Here is a 14,826-nt window from a genome sequence, read left to right as displayed (position 1 = left end):
GACTGATGAATGGCGGTGTGTGAGACCGTCTTTGTCTGCCAGCCTTCTGACTCCATTCTAAAAGATGTTTCCATTTATTAATTTTCAGGTAAATGTTCAATTGTTTATATTTGGTTGCCATATTAATTGTCTACAGCTGCATAACCAATTATTCTCAAAATTTAGCTTAAAACAAATATTTATTATCTTATACTTTCTGTGGGTCAGGAACTAAGGACTGGTTTGCTGGATATTTCTGTCTCAGGGTCTCATGAAGTTGCAACAAAACTTTGGCCAGGGCTGTGGTCATTTGAAGGCTTGATTGAGGGTCTACTTCCAACATTGCTCACAAGACTGTTGACTGGAGGCCTCAGTTTCTCACCACATGGTCACCAAAAGTCCCATGAAGAGGTCCCTCTTCATGGGACTTTTGAGCTTTCTCATGACAGAAGCTGGCTTTCCCTGAGCAAGAGAAAGAGCAAGTGGGAAACTGCAGTGCCTTTTATGAGCTCGTCTCTGAAGTGGCATTGTGTCACTTCTGCTTTTTTCCTGTCGGTCCAGTTAACACTCAAGGGGAGTGTTGCACCTTTTAAAGATAGTGTCAGGGAATTTTTGGACATATTTAAACTACTCATCATTACCACTGGCAAGGCCATACATGAAGCATTTTACATGATTCTGGGCACCAAAACTTAAGGTAGACATATAACTCTGTAGTTTTTCTTTATAGTACCTATCATGGTTGCAATATTTTTGTGTGAATATATAGTATTTGTCTCTCCTCCTGGATTATAAGCTCCATTAGGACAGGGATGTAATCTGTTTTTCTCATCATCTTATTCTCAAGATCCAATTTACTGCTTGGCACAAGCAAGAGCATAAATAAACATTTGTTGAATGTTGAAAGAATTCACTGGACAAAGGTCCAAGGAGACTTAATCTCCATGCCACATGAGAAATAGTTGGAGTAAATTGAGACTTAGCCTGAGAAGAAAAGACTCACTGGGGAACATGAGAGCTTTCTTCAAACCTGCAAAATGGAAGAGATTCATTATGGACACCTCCAAGGGAGAAAGTTGCCATTGACTGATGGAAATTCCAAGGTGGCAAATTTTACCTGACTATAAGGAACAACTTTGTAACAACTAGGAACATTTTATAATGGATAGAGTGCTTAAGGAGGGAGTAAATTGAATTCCCATTGGGAGATAGCTTGTTGGGAATATTATGGAAATAATGAGTACATTAGATAAGATGTGGGATCAGAAGACTTTTATGGAACTTTGAGATCATGTGATTCCACAATCTTAGATGTATGCTACTTACCTAAATTTAAAATGTTAAAACAAACAAACACCTATCAGCCTGTCCCCTGTGGTAGGCATTAGTTGCTTTGGTTATCCAGCATGTGTTCCTATTTCTTTTTGAAAATATATCCTACCTTTGTTTTGAGGGACTGCTCCAACTGTCAACCTGGTGGTTTTCGTGGGCGCTGCTAATCAGAGTACTCTGCCTCTTCTCTCCAGCTAAAGTAGCCATGTGACCCTAACAGATCCATCAGTGTTCCCTGGGAGTTTTCTAATTGGAACTAAGGAAGCAAATTCTGTTATCTCTGGTATGGGGAGCATGTGAACCTGGGATATGCTGGCAGAAGTATTCCAGCTTCATGAACGAAGGGAACCCAGAGTGAAGAAACAGATGCTGATGGAAATTGAGATGAACTTCAAGTTCCTGTGCCAAATGTTTTTCAGACTCCATGTTATCCCTGCTCTTTCCACAGCTTGGTTTCATGAGCCAATAGTCTCTATTTTGCCCACAGAAGTTCAAATTGCATTTCTGTTACTTGTGATAAAAATCCTGACCAGCTGCCTCTCCTTTTCCTTGACTTCTCTGTTTCTGTTACTGATACTCTTTTTTTTTTTTTTAAAGATTTTATTTATTTATTTGAGAGAGAGAATGAGATAGAGAGAGAGAGCATGAGAGGGGGGAGGGTCGGAGGGAGAAGGATAAAGAGTACCCAGTAGAATAATATAGAATAATAAATGAATCAACTATAGCTACATACATCACCAAGAATCTTAATTTTCTACTGCCTGTAGCATGTCACATCGACCTCCTTACTGTTCCTTGAATGTGCTAGGTATGTGTTCTACCTCCATCCTATCTCCACAGGACATTTGCACTTACTGTTCCCTCTGTCTGGATTGCTCTTCCTGCATATATCCAGACAGTCTCTCTTCCTTCTGCAGTTTTTGAACATTTTGTCTCCTCCAGTCATTTGTTGATTATATACAAATCTTCTGGAGTGCCTGGGTGGCGCAGTTGGTTAAGCATCTGCCTTGGGCTCAGGTCATGATCTTGAGGTCCTGGGATCAAGCCCTGTGTAGGCTCCCTGCTCAGCAGGGAGTCTGCTTGTCCCTCTCCCTCTGCCCCTCCCCCCTGCTCATGTGCTCACTCTCTCTCTGGCATTATCTGGCATTAGTTGCAAATAGCTCATGTATGGACATACTGGCTATAATAATCTAGCCAACTTGTGTTTTCTATTAACACGTTTCATATTACTCCGTCCAAGTTTCCTTTTCATGGAACTGAAGAGTCAGAAGTGAGCTTGCAGAGGTGGGGTTGGGGTCAGGAGTGGAGGGTCCTCTCTTTCGACACCTCACCCTTTGGCATCCTGATGGTCATTCAGGCTATCCTGAGCATCACCACAGGCAGGCAGCTCGGCAGCAGCCCCCCAACAGTGTGTCCACTCTGAACACATCTCCATGGAGCACTTGCAGCTCGCATGCTGTGATCCTGAGCTTGTTCTTCTGAAGAGTACAAAATAAGTCTACTCTGAGTCAAAATCAGAAAGACAAAAAAATAGAATGGTGTTGCCAGGGCCTGGAGGAGCAAGGAGTGAGGCGTGAGCGTGTAAGGAGGACAGAGTTTCAGTTTGGGGAAAAGGAAAACGTTCTGGAGCTGGATGGTGGTGATGGCGGCACAACAGCGTGAATGTATGGAATGCTACAGAGCTGTATACTCAAAAATGTTTAAAATGGTAAATTTTATGTTAAGTGTATTATACCATAATAAAAATAAATGGCTTTTATGAATGAACAGAATAGGCTCCTATCCATGTGATGCTAAAGTTGAGTAACATTTATTTTTATACTTTTTTATATTTTGTTTATTTTATAATTTATTTTTATCTAAGGAAGTCCTGCCCTATTACAATGCCAGGTCATAAAATAAAATAAGTGAACTCTCTCTTTCACATGCCATGATGGTCTGCAAACGATTGACAAGCGCTGAGATACTAGACCTGGGAAATTAGGCTGGGAAGGGTGCCGTGTTCCAGATGCAAGCCAGGAAGACAGGAAAAGGGGAAACATGGACTAGAGAAAAGAGAAAAGAAGAAAGAAGTGAAATGGCTAAGAATGGGCAATGCTAGGGGAATTGAACCCGGGCAGAGGAAGAAAGAGGCTTCTAAGACTTACATTGGGCCAAGTGTGGGAGCAAAGGATGCAAGATAAAGGGAGAGGACAAAGAAGCTGGACTTCTTATTAGAAAGACTCAGAGCTGAATATAATGTTCTGTATGTGATATGACCATTAACAAAAGAGAATGGGGTTATCATTCTTCTTTTGTTTATATAACATACTGCTATTTATTCATCACAGAAATAAATTAGGTACCTTTGGCAGTTATATTTTATCACTTAACATACTGAGTTTATTTTCAATAAACCCTTAAGTCTTTTTCGCAGGAAAAAAAAAAAAAAACAACAGACCAAGGACTGGGACTCAGATTAAGCAGGACAGCCTTGGAAAATCAGACTTTGTAAAGTAAAGTATGTCAGGCTGGACTTGTGAAGGAAGCCATGTAACTGTAATTCTCTCCTGCATACCTATAAGGGCAAGCCTCCCTCATTCTACAGGAAAGTTATTGTGCATATGCTGATAGAACATGCCTTTATGAGAAGGTCAGATACTAGAAAGATGTGTGGGGGCAAGGCAATAGGTTGAAATCTCAGTAGAATAAGACCCCTTAAGAGAATATACAAAAGGATATTATAGGGCATTATGTAAATGAAAGGTGCGTGTCAGGGTTCTTGCAGGAAACAGATGGTAAACTAATCTGTCCTGTCAGGATTAGGAGAATCAACAAGGGATTATCAATAGTAGAAAGCCATTGCTACCCATAGGCTTGAAGGGGCAAGGGAAGGAATGGTGTTAGTGGATACCAGTAGGAGACAGCCTGCTGGGCATGCCGTGGCCTTCAGTAGAGGAACATACCCTCTGCTAAGCCAGAGCCTGACAAAAAGGGAGCTAGCAGAGCAAATACCTTGACTTCTCTCTCTCCTCCCATTCTCTCTCTCTTTTTTTTTAAAGATTTTATTTACTTATTTGACAGAGAGAGAGTGCAAGCAGGGGAGCAGCAGAGGGAAAGGGAGAAGCAGACTCACTGCTAAGTGGGGCTCGATCCCAGGACCCTGAGATCATGACCTGAGCTGAAGGCAGACGCTTAACCGACTGAGCCACCCAGGCGCCCCTCTTCTCCCATTTTCCAATACTATTGGCTGAACCAGATGGTAAATCTGAGGGCACGCAGTCCCACGTATTACAGTTCTTAGAGAACAGAATTGCAGGACCACATCAGGTTAGAGGAAAGGAAGAGTGGATCTGGAGGGGCAAACGGAGACTCTCCAGTACAATATTAATAGAAGATGGTGTTTAAGACACAAGCAGCCAGACTTGGAGTTTGAATGCTGGCACCATTACTTAGTAGTGATATGGTCCTATCAAGCGATTTCTCTTCTCTAAGCTGTGGCAGATACAGATGGCTAGTTGATTCAATAGTCATTCCCAATTCCCTTCTCCCTTGTTGCCTTCTATGATAGATCAGGAAAACTTAAATACTCACTTTCCTACACTCCTTTTTAGCCAGGAGTGACGAAGGGACACAGTTCTGGTCAATGGGATATAAGTAGTAGAAGTTAATGGGAGAGTTTCTGGGAATGTTTTGCTTTTCTGATAAAAGGGCAGATGGAGCCAATGTCAGGAGCTTCCTTCTCTATCCCCATTCTTGCTGAACAGACACGATGCCTGGAACTGGACAGTCGTGACCCTGATGGAGAAACCTAAGTAATCTCCAAGATACTCTCTGTGCATATATCCAGCAGGCATCACCGAACCATGAGCCAGGGCCAGCTGGTACTTACCTCTGGATGGGTTGTTGAGGGAGAGATTGGGGGGGGGGGGGGGCAGAAAGGTGGTGGGAGGGGAACTTTATTAAGTCATTGTTAGTTTTCAGTTACTTAAAGCTGAAAGCATTTCCAACTCATACACTAACCTTCAGTTCCCTCATTTAAAAAATAACAGTATTTATTTTAGAGTATCATTGTAAAGAAGAAGTGAGGTAAGAATAACTGACATTTTTTATAGCACTTGGGATGTACCAGGCATTGTTTTGAGCACTTTACATATGCAAACTCTTTTTTTTTTTAAAGATTTTATTTATTTATTTGACAGAGAGAGAGACACAGTGAGAGAGGGAACACAAGCAGGGGGGTGGGAGAGGGAGAAGCAGGCTTCCCGCCGAGCAGGGAGCCCAATGTGGGGCTCGATCCCAGGACCCTGGGATCATGACCTGAGCCGAAGGCAGATGCCCAATGACTCAGCCACCCAGGCGCCCCCATATGCAAACTCTTTAAACCTCACAAGAACTTTATGTGATAGGCATTATTGTTAATTCCATTTTAGAGATAAGGAAAAAGAGATTAAGTCATCTGACCAGTCATATAACTTGTAAACGCCAGAGCCAGTGTTGGAACCCAGGCAGCCCAACTCCAGGCTCTGTGTACTTATAAAGCAGTTAGCTCAGTAGCACAGAGTAAGCATCCAAACATGTCAACAATAATAATGTGGATGATCAGGTGCCACACGGATGCCCAAGGCACTTCTGTTTGGTGGCTTGGAGGGTGGTTCTTTTCCAAAATCTAATTTGAAAATGGAAGTGTGCACCTGGAGTAAAATCACTTAGAACACCAAGTGAAAAACTCAAGGAGAGGAAGGGCTTAAATTGGGCAAGCCAGGAGTTCTGGAGTCAGCTATTTGATGACATTTCAGAGGCTACCCCATGATTCTTTTCCTTAGGTCTTTTTTCACATTTGCATCTCCATTTCCCAGTGGCCACACTGTTACCTACCTGGAACCAGGATTTTCCCCTCTTTCCCCTCCAAATTTCCCCCTCCAAGAACCAGGAACATTTCTTTTTCTTGGTCAAAACATAGCAAAAAGTAATATCAAATTTGGCCAGTAGGTGTCAGCATCCATCACAAAATCAGCAATTGCTTAACCCCCATCTTTACATTGAAACTCAGATTCAAATTATGTAAAACAAATTAGTTTCCTACTTTTTTAATGCTTAGAAAGCTGCAATTTCATTTTCAAGCTTCTCTTTTGCTGGATATATGCACAGAGATTACATTTTAAACATTTTAAAATGTAGGGAAGAGTTTGAGGATAGAAGCTGCCTCCTTGATGAAAAGATTAAGAAAACACTTTTCATATAAAAATCTTTCAGTCATTGATCCATAATGACTATTTACTGACCACCTTACTTTGTGTATTCAACAATAAAGAAGCCAAGAGTTGTAGGAAGGGATTCTGCATGTTATAGGATACTGAAGTTTGAAATGATGTATTTTGGTTTACTGGTTCCCTTTTTGGTAGATGTTTGTCTTAATTTTGGTGTTTCCCCCCAAAACTGTTCTGTCCCAGGCAGAACTAAGCACATCTGGGTGGAGGGACCTGAGCAATGCAATCTTTATTTTGAATGACCATGTACCCAAGGCAAGATGACCTCTTCCAACATAACCTTTTCTGACTACCACCCTCAGCCCCTTCTAGGCTGGGGCCATCTCATGAGCAGCCAGCTGCCTACCCAGGGTACCAGTGAGAGGTCTCAAGCTCTACTATTTTATGTGGAGTCTGTTATCACAGAAAATGCAAATATCCTTGCTTGAGAAGACTTGCCACTCCTCTAGGGTAATCCTACTACTCTGGGAATATTTCTGCTCTTGATTTAGGCTGTAGGAAATGATGACAGAATGGTAGCAGCGCCTGTTGAGTTCCTCTTCATCCTTTGGATGTTCTTAGCACCTATTTTCCTTAGCTTTAGGGCTTTGTTGACAATTCTAAGACAACAGTGAAAGTTCCATGCAATATCATGTGACCCAAGGTTTTATATGTAAATATCAGATCTGGCAATAAAGAAAGACCAACTAAATGGGGAAAGCAAAGGCTCTTTATTCAGAGTTTGCTATATAGTCAGGGAGTCAGCCACTGTCACCTTTATTTTGGCAGAGACCCGAAGGCAGGCAGAAGAGTAGGACAGCTTTTCAGTGGAAAAGAAGGAAGGCTTCAGGTTTCTCTAATTGAAAGCTGTTAGCGAGAGGAAGCTGGAGGCCACCTAAACAAGAAATGGAACATCCTATGTGATTGGTTAGGGATTCATGTTTGGTTTTCTCTGACTGGTCCTATTGGAAGTGTGGAGACAAATTAGGGAAACCGTTACTTATTAATCAAGTCCTGGCCCCTAGGGGCTGATTATTACAGAAGTTATTGTTGAGCTTCCTGGATTGTCACTAGAGATAGCAGTCTGGCTTCCTGCAAGTCTAACTTAGAGCAGGCAGGCTTCTTAGGCTGTTTATTGTAGAAGAGGGGTTGGTTTCCTGGGCAGGGTGCTATAGGTTCTGAGTCAAAGTTCTTTTTTTTTTTTTTTTTAAGTGGGCTCCACACTGGCCTGGGCATGGAGCCCAACAGGGGTCTTGAACTCACAACCCTGAGATCAAGAATTGAGCTGAGATCAAGAGTCAGATGCTTAACCTACCGAGCCACTCAGGTGCCCCTCAAAGTTCTATTTTTTATATACGGTCTGGCTATTGTTCATATATTCAGTCTCAGTAGCAAGCAGTAAACTTGTCTTTATCAACTATGATAGTACCTCACATTTATATCATGTTTTACAAGTTATAAAAGTACATTAATGTGTATTTCCAAAACTAGTAAGTATAAAAATCCTGTAAGACATTGTTTTCTTATTGTAAAGCTAAGGAATAGGCTCAGAAAGGTCAAAGGTCAAATGACTTCCCACTGTCACAAAACTACTAAGGAGCCAAGGGGTGTGATAACCACGCATTCTGATTTTTCCTAAGAAAATTTTGAGGCAGTAGAGCGGTAGAGTGGTCTCACAGAGTTGAAGAATGATTCTTGTGAACAAAGGAGAGTGAGTAAAGCGATAGAGTTTTATGAAGCAAGGATACAGAAAAAGCTCTCAGGTGTGAGAGGGGTCCTGACAGGGTTGCCAACATGACCGTCTTTTATTTAGAACTGACCAGGGAGCTTGTGGCCTTATCATTCTTGTGATGTCTTGGTTTGAGGAAGGATTGGTGATCACATCTTTAATGGCTTATTTCTTCTTGGGGTCTGGCCACAATGTGACTGCCATTAAAAGACCCCACCTCTGACACTCAGGGCAGAGAGGTCTGGTTTGTCCCCTTATTTCTGGTTTGATTATGCCTCAGCATTTCTGGGATTTCTGTGAGCCTGATCCCGTAGCCCCCTATCTCTCCCTCCCCAGCCCCACCTTTCCCTTACTCAGTGAGACCCTTCAGATGTATACGAGTGGGTCATATACTTGGAGGATGATTGCCAACATGTATCTGAAGGGGAGGGTGTGGAGATAAAGGAAGTTTTCAAAGGAATTTTTTATATGTTGAAGTAGACTTACAGGATCCTGGGGGTCAGGCTAAGATTGCCTTTTGCCCTTAGCAAAGTGTCAATATCCAGGCAGTTGAGTCCCTAGAGGAATGTCACTCTGCCTGTTTCAAGGACTTGTCAATGGGCTGTACGTAGTAAGGAAATTTAATAATTTTTCTTCTGCCTTTGTTTCCCACATCAATTTCTGTTCTTTTGTCCTGGTCTGCCATCCAGTTAAAACCATGTTACTGTTAGGAGTTAGTTGGACAGTTAGGTAGTCAGGACCAGGGTCCCCAAGAAGAAAATACGGAGTCAGGACAGCTGAAATAAAACAGCACTAACGTCCTGTTTTGCAGCTTAGACAGGACCGCACTGGTGTTCTGCTTTGCAGCCTTTGCAGAAATGACTTCTGCAAAATGTCCTAAAATAAGGCAGTGAACCACAGAGCATTTGTCAATATCACAGGCAAGGGGCAGTTAAGACATGAGCCCCCAGATGTCAGCAAAAAAGACCATCAGCACACTGACATTAACCTAATAGGTAGACAGAGACGTGACCAAAGCCCTGATTGGCATGGCTCAGCACACCCTGATTGCTCAAGGTAGTGCAAAAAAGAGCTCCTAAAACTCCCGAAACTTTGAAACTCCAGGGCAACCCTCTCGGGCGCCCCCCTCCCTCTCTGGGAGCTTTGTACTCTTGCTCAGTAAACTTTGCTTTGCTGCCCACCACTCTTCATCCGGTCTGCCTCTTTATTCTCTGAAGCTGCGGGACCAAGAACGCGGGCACTAAAGGCGGAGAAATCCTGCAACATTTCTATCAGACATGCCCTGGTTTGAACAGTAAGTCATCTGATCATTTTATCCTACCCAGCTGGGACTCGAACATATGACTTCTGAGTTCCAAGACCACTGCTCTGTTTAGCGGGTTTGATTAACCCCAGCCTCCCCAGTCACTTTCTCTCCCACCTCCAGGCCTTTGCCAAGGCCTTCCGGCTCAGTGCATTCCAGTCCGGTGACTTGTTTAAACGAAAGTTCTCCTTGAAATCTGTTTCTTTGTTAACTGGTTGATGAGGGTCAGTCACAACAGGTCTCTGTTAAGTGATAATTAGCCAAATGAAAATAGAAATGTGAAAATAGGGCTTGACATTTAATAGCCTAAAGTCCCTTAAGGAATCAGCAGCGGCAGCTTGAATGTTTGTAATAAACACTATGGAAAGGTGATGTGCATTAGTGTCAATGTTTAACATCTCACCCAGGGCAATTTTTACTAAACGGAGGGCCCCGAACAGTAAAAGCTCACTGAATTCTATAAAAAAAAAAAACAACAGCAACAACAAAAATTGTGTAAATGAACCAGTTACAAACCCATTCAAAATTATTTGCCTTCAACAGTACTTGGAGCAGAATGTCAGTTTATTTGCTGCAGTCAATTAAATCAGCCTTTCTTAAGCAGAATGTCTGATTGCCTTAAGCAACCCTACCGAGAGGCTTTTTGTTCTAGAACAAAAAGCTGTCTGCATAGTTTATGTTAATGCAAACCAGCAGGTGGCAAATGGCTGCTCTTTGGAATGAAGGCAAACGGCTACTTTGGAGACTATTGAGATGCGATAGCGCACTTGATTTGAGAAAAAGGAAACTGCTGCAAGAAATAAATTGGTCAGACCTGGTCCCTTTGTGAACCTTGGGATCTCAGGCCCAACCACCCTCACAGCCCTCAGCCCACCCCCCATTCTCCTCTCTGCTCTGATCCTTGAATTAATAAACTCCACTGGGAAGGAGGATCCTTTCAGTTGGTGTCAAACCACCCCCTCTCCCAAAACTTTCCATAAATCATTCAGTGCAGGAATTCTTCACAGCAGGAAATGAACCTCTTGGAGCTCAGCTTTAATTTTACATTATTGTTAGAACTGCAAGAGACAATCTGATCCATGCTCCTAATTTCTGGCAAGGAAGATATTAAAGGTGGGATGTCAGTTTTACTGATGAGTTATCTGAGTGGCTGCGCTGGGAATAGAACCCCAGCCTCCTAGGGCAGCCTCCATTCCACGGCACCCCTTTGCCACTAGCTAGAGGCTGTAAAGACAGGCCATACCTAGCTTGCAAATAACATTATGTTCTGAAACTCCATTTGTATGTCACTTGTTTGGAACTTGGGACACGTCTTCTCCTAGAAACATACTTGTTTAAATGTTGGCGAGGTTCTCTGGCCAGTTCAAAACCCATTTTAACCCATATCACTGTTTCAATCTTTGAAGCAGCCCAAGCCCTCTAAAACTCAAGTGTTGGGCCTGGCATTTGTCCCTAAGCCTTTCTGAAAGCTAAGCCTTGAGTTTGTGGGGAACCCCAGATGGGCCAGGGGTAGGGAAGGAGAACAAGGCTGATGGAGGTTCCAAGATTGGGGCATGTCTTGGAGGCTTGGGGGAAGATTAGTAAAGAAGGGGTCAGTTTGGGAGCTTTGCCCACTGTGGTCAGGAGATGAGGAGAGGAGGAGTTTTCAGGGATGAGAATAGTCCAGTAATGAGGCCATGGAAGGCCAGGGATGGGGGAGGAATGAAGGTTATTTTACAAGATGTTTTTTCATAAATTAGATATTCTAATAAGTTATAAAATGTCTATATGAAATTAGGGTACATTTGGGGGGATAGTTCTCTTTGTATAGCAAAAGAAATGCCAGAAATTCCCATAAAATACTCGCTTAGAGGGGTAAATCGCTGGAGTAGTGTATCACCCGAAGGCAGCCTCCTCACCAGATGGTTATGGATCCCCAGCGTGGCCCATGGCAGATCTCAGGACTCCACCAAGCAGACTTGCCTTCAGGAGGTTCCTGGATATGTGAACTGAGAGTGCTAAGGCTCTGCCCTCTTGGGATCCCAAATGTGGTGCATCCTTGGCTAAGCTGGGCTCTACCCCCAGGATTTCCCATAGTTTTGGTTGCAATCTGGAATGCATTGACATCATGACAGTAGGGGCCTGTCAAGGCATCTTGGACTTCGTAAGGCCCATTTTCAATGCTGATGGCCTTGGTAGCCATAGCCTGCTGTAACCACCAGACTTTGGTGGGTTTTAAAATGTACGTTTTATTATCGTTCAAGAATAGTGAGATCAACAGATCAGGAAAGAATTGCCCATGAAAAGAGAGTTACTCATAGTTCCCAAGAGAAGGGAGCGTGCCACACCACAGTGGGGGGTGGGGGCACAAGGGAAGCACCAAGGTGTTTCAGAGGCAAAAGGAATTCAGGAAAAATGTGGGCAAGTGTGTTTATTGTGGTTTCTGTGGGAAGAAACAAGTGAGGCATTGTAAGCAGGCTGAGGATTAGCTAGTTTGAATAATTTTGGTGGGCTCTGGGATACAGGGGCTGTCTCTAGTTGTCTGGTACCTGGCCCTGGGGTGATTAGGGCAGGAGAACAGTGGCCCTCAGCTAGAGAGGCTAATGGCGGGGAGGGGTGGGGTACGGGCTCTGGATTGGTTAATTTGCATGTGAAGGGTGAAATCTGAGCAAGTCTACTATCTCCAGACAAACCCTGGGAGAGACAGTCTTTGTACAGTTAGCAAGGCCCCAAGTTGTCAAAGCATCGAAATGAAGAAAATAAAAAGGCGTAATTAATACGGTACTCCCTGCTATAGCAGGAGTGTGGAAACTGGACTGATTTCCTCTTTGGCTGAAGTGAGACACCCCCATCCCTACTCACTACTCTCCCCCCAGGGTTCTTGGACAGTTCAGGGTAGGAGATAACTGTGCTTCCTGCTAGTAAGGCAGATGGGGCCTCAAGCAAATAATTAGAAAACTGGCAGAGATGTGATCACGTTTGATCTCTGAATTTGTGCAGTATTCCACAGTTAAAATAATGAGGTTTCAGTTGACTAAGATCTGCTGGGGAGAACAGTTTTTTCCCTCTATCCTTTGTGATACTTTGGCTGGTCTAATAAACAACTTACAGATTAACAGAAGAAAAAACAAGTTTAATTACATACATCTGTGGTGCCTATAAGACTGTGAGACCCAAGGATAAGTCCAGCAATTGGGGTTTATATACCATTTTGAACTAAGGAATGGGATAGGGGCCTGGGGCTTCACAGGGGAGGATAATTCATAGGACAAGAAGAAGAGCAGGTGTTTGCTAAATTAGATATTTGCCCTGCCATACAGATAGGCCATTCAGGTAAAATTATCTCTGGTAATAGTGCTCTCTCTCTCTCTTTCTCTCTCTCTGAGCCAGGCCCCCTATCTAAATTCTTTTGGGCAGTTAAGGGAGAGGTAAAAGTCTTGTGGGGCGCCTGGGTGGCTCAGTAAGTTGAGCGTCTGGCTCTTGATTTCAGCTCAGGTCATGATCTCGGGGTCCTGGGATTGCCCTGTGTCTTTGTCTTTGTCATTGTCATGGGGCTCCCCACTCAGCAGGGAATCTGCTTGTCTCCCTCTCCCTTTGCCCCTCTCCCCACTCACACGTGTGCTTGTGCTTTCTCTCTCTCTCAAATAAATCAATAAATCTTAAAAAAAAAATAAAAGTTTTTCTTGAGTCAGCTGGGTCTTTATTGTCTTAAGCTCAAAATAATCCACTTGTTCAAGGGATATATTTTGAGGTTATATATTCTGCTCCCCTTCAGCTCAAATATACAGAAAGAATTTTAAAGCATTTCATTTCAAAACTTCTCTGCAACTTTTATTATCCTATGAAGATGAAAGAAAAAGGGAAATGGATGAATATTTAAATCAATTTAAAATGAATTAACCTGGGCAGACATATGGAACTTAGGATAATTCTTCAAATGCTGCAAACTTCCAGACAATTACAATTTGATGGGGATCAAACCCCTCAGTAAATATATGAAGGGTACCACAATATGCTATCCCCAAATATGTCTCTTCGGTGTATGTATTATTTTGTGCTAAAAGACCACTGAGAACCAGCAGGCACAAGCAGCGCTCTTTACCTCCCCCTAACTACCTAAAAATAGAGTATACGTTTCTCCTTTTATAAAGGAAATTTACACTTATAAAGGAAATTTCCACATAAAGATGTCTCCATATCAGGAAGAGAGCTACTGTCAGAGATAACCTTTATCTTCCAGGAAGCTTTTATCAGTGTAACACAACAACCCTTATTTGTCATAAATTTCTTCCCCTCCCCTTCCCATAACCTGGCTCTCCTGACCAGAAGCCCCAAAACTTTCCTTTGTCTGGCCTATGATGGTATGTAAGTGTCAATCATCTGGCTGCTTCCTTGAGCCATGTTTTTCTTTGTGAACTCCCATGCATGGGTATGTAAGTAAAACTGTTTTTTCTCTTATGACTCTTTTATCAGTTTGATTAATGGGCCCCAGATATTAAATCTAGGAAGGCAGAGGGAAAAAGATTTTTCTTCTCCTACATATATATGACCAAATACTGAAATATATATATCTATATATAACTCCACCCTTATTCTATGCATGTGAAGCTATGAGATTATTATTTAACCTAATTCTCATCTTCTTTCCTCAAAGAATTTCTGGGCAATTCCTACTGAGATGCTATCCCCAGTATCCGATTTATCACTGCATAAATGTCATATTATTGAGTGAGCAGGGGTTAGCACAGAGGTTTCAATAATGGATAAGCTACAAGCCTTGTTTCCAAGGAGCTCCTGGACTAGGGATGAATGATTCTAAATGTTTTCTGGGTCGCAGATCCCTGATCATCCCTGTAAAAGTCCATGGACTGCAGATTAAGAACTTTGGTTTATCAGGGAAGGCAGAAAGGTAAATTATACTAGAGGGTGTTTGATACCATAGAAGTCTGTATAACAATGGTTCTCAATCTTGGCTGCACATAGAAACATCTAGGGACCTTTTTAAAAACACCAGTGCCGTGGTCCCATACCCAGAGGCCATGATTTAGTTGGTCTGAGTTGCCACCTGGGTATCAGGAGTATTCAAAAGGTAAATAAATGAAAAAATCTTTAAAAAGGGGGGGGGGCACCTGGGTGTCTCAGTCAGTTAAGTGTCTGCCTTCAGCTCAGGTCATGATCCCAGGGTCCTGGGAATCAGTCCGCATGGGCTCCTTGCTCAGCAAGGAGTCTGCTTCTCCCTCTGCCCCTCCCCACCGCTCATGCGCTCTTGTGCTCTC

This window comes from Neomonachus schauinslandi, chromosome 6, assembly GCF_002201575.2.
Source record: "Neomonachus schauinslandi chromosome 6, ASM220157v2, whole genome shotgun sequence".
NCBI classification, from domain to species: domain Eukaryota; kingdom Metazoa; phylum Chordata; class Mammalia; order Carnivora; family Phocidae; genus Neomonachus; species Neomonachus schauinslandi.
The sequence above is the reverse complement of the archived record's forward strand: the minus strand, read 5'-3'. Positions refer to the sequence as shown.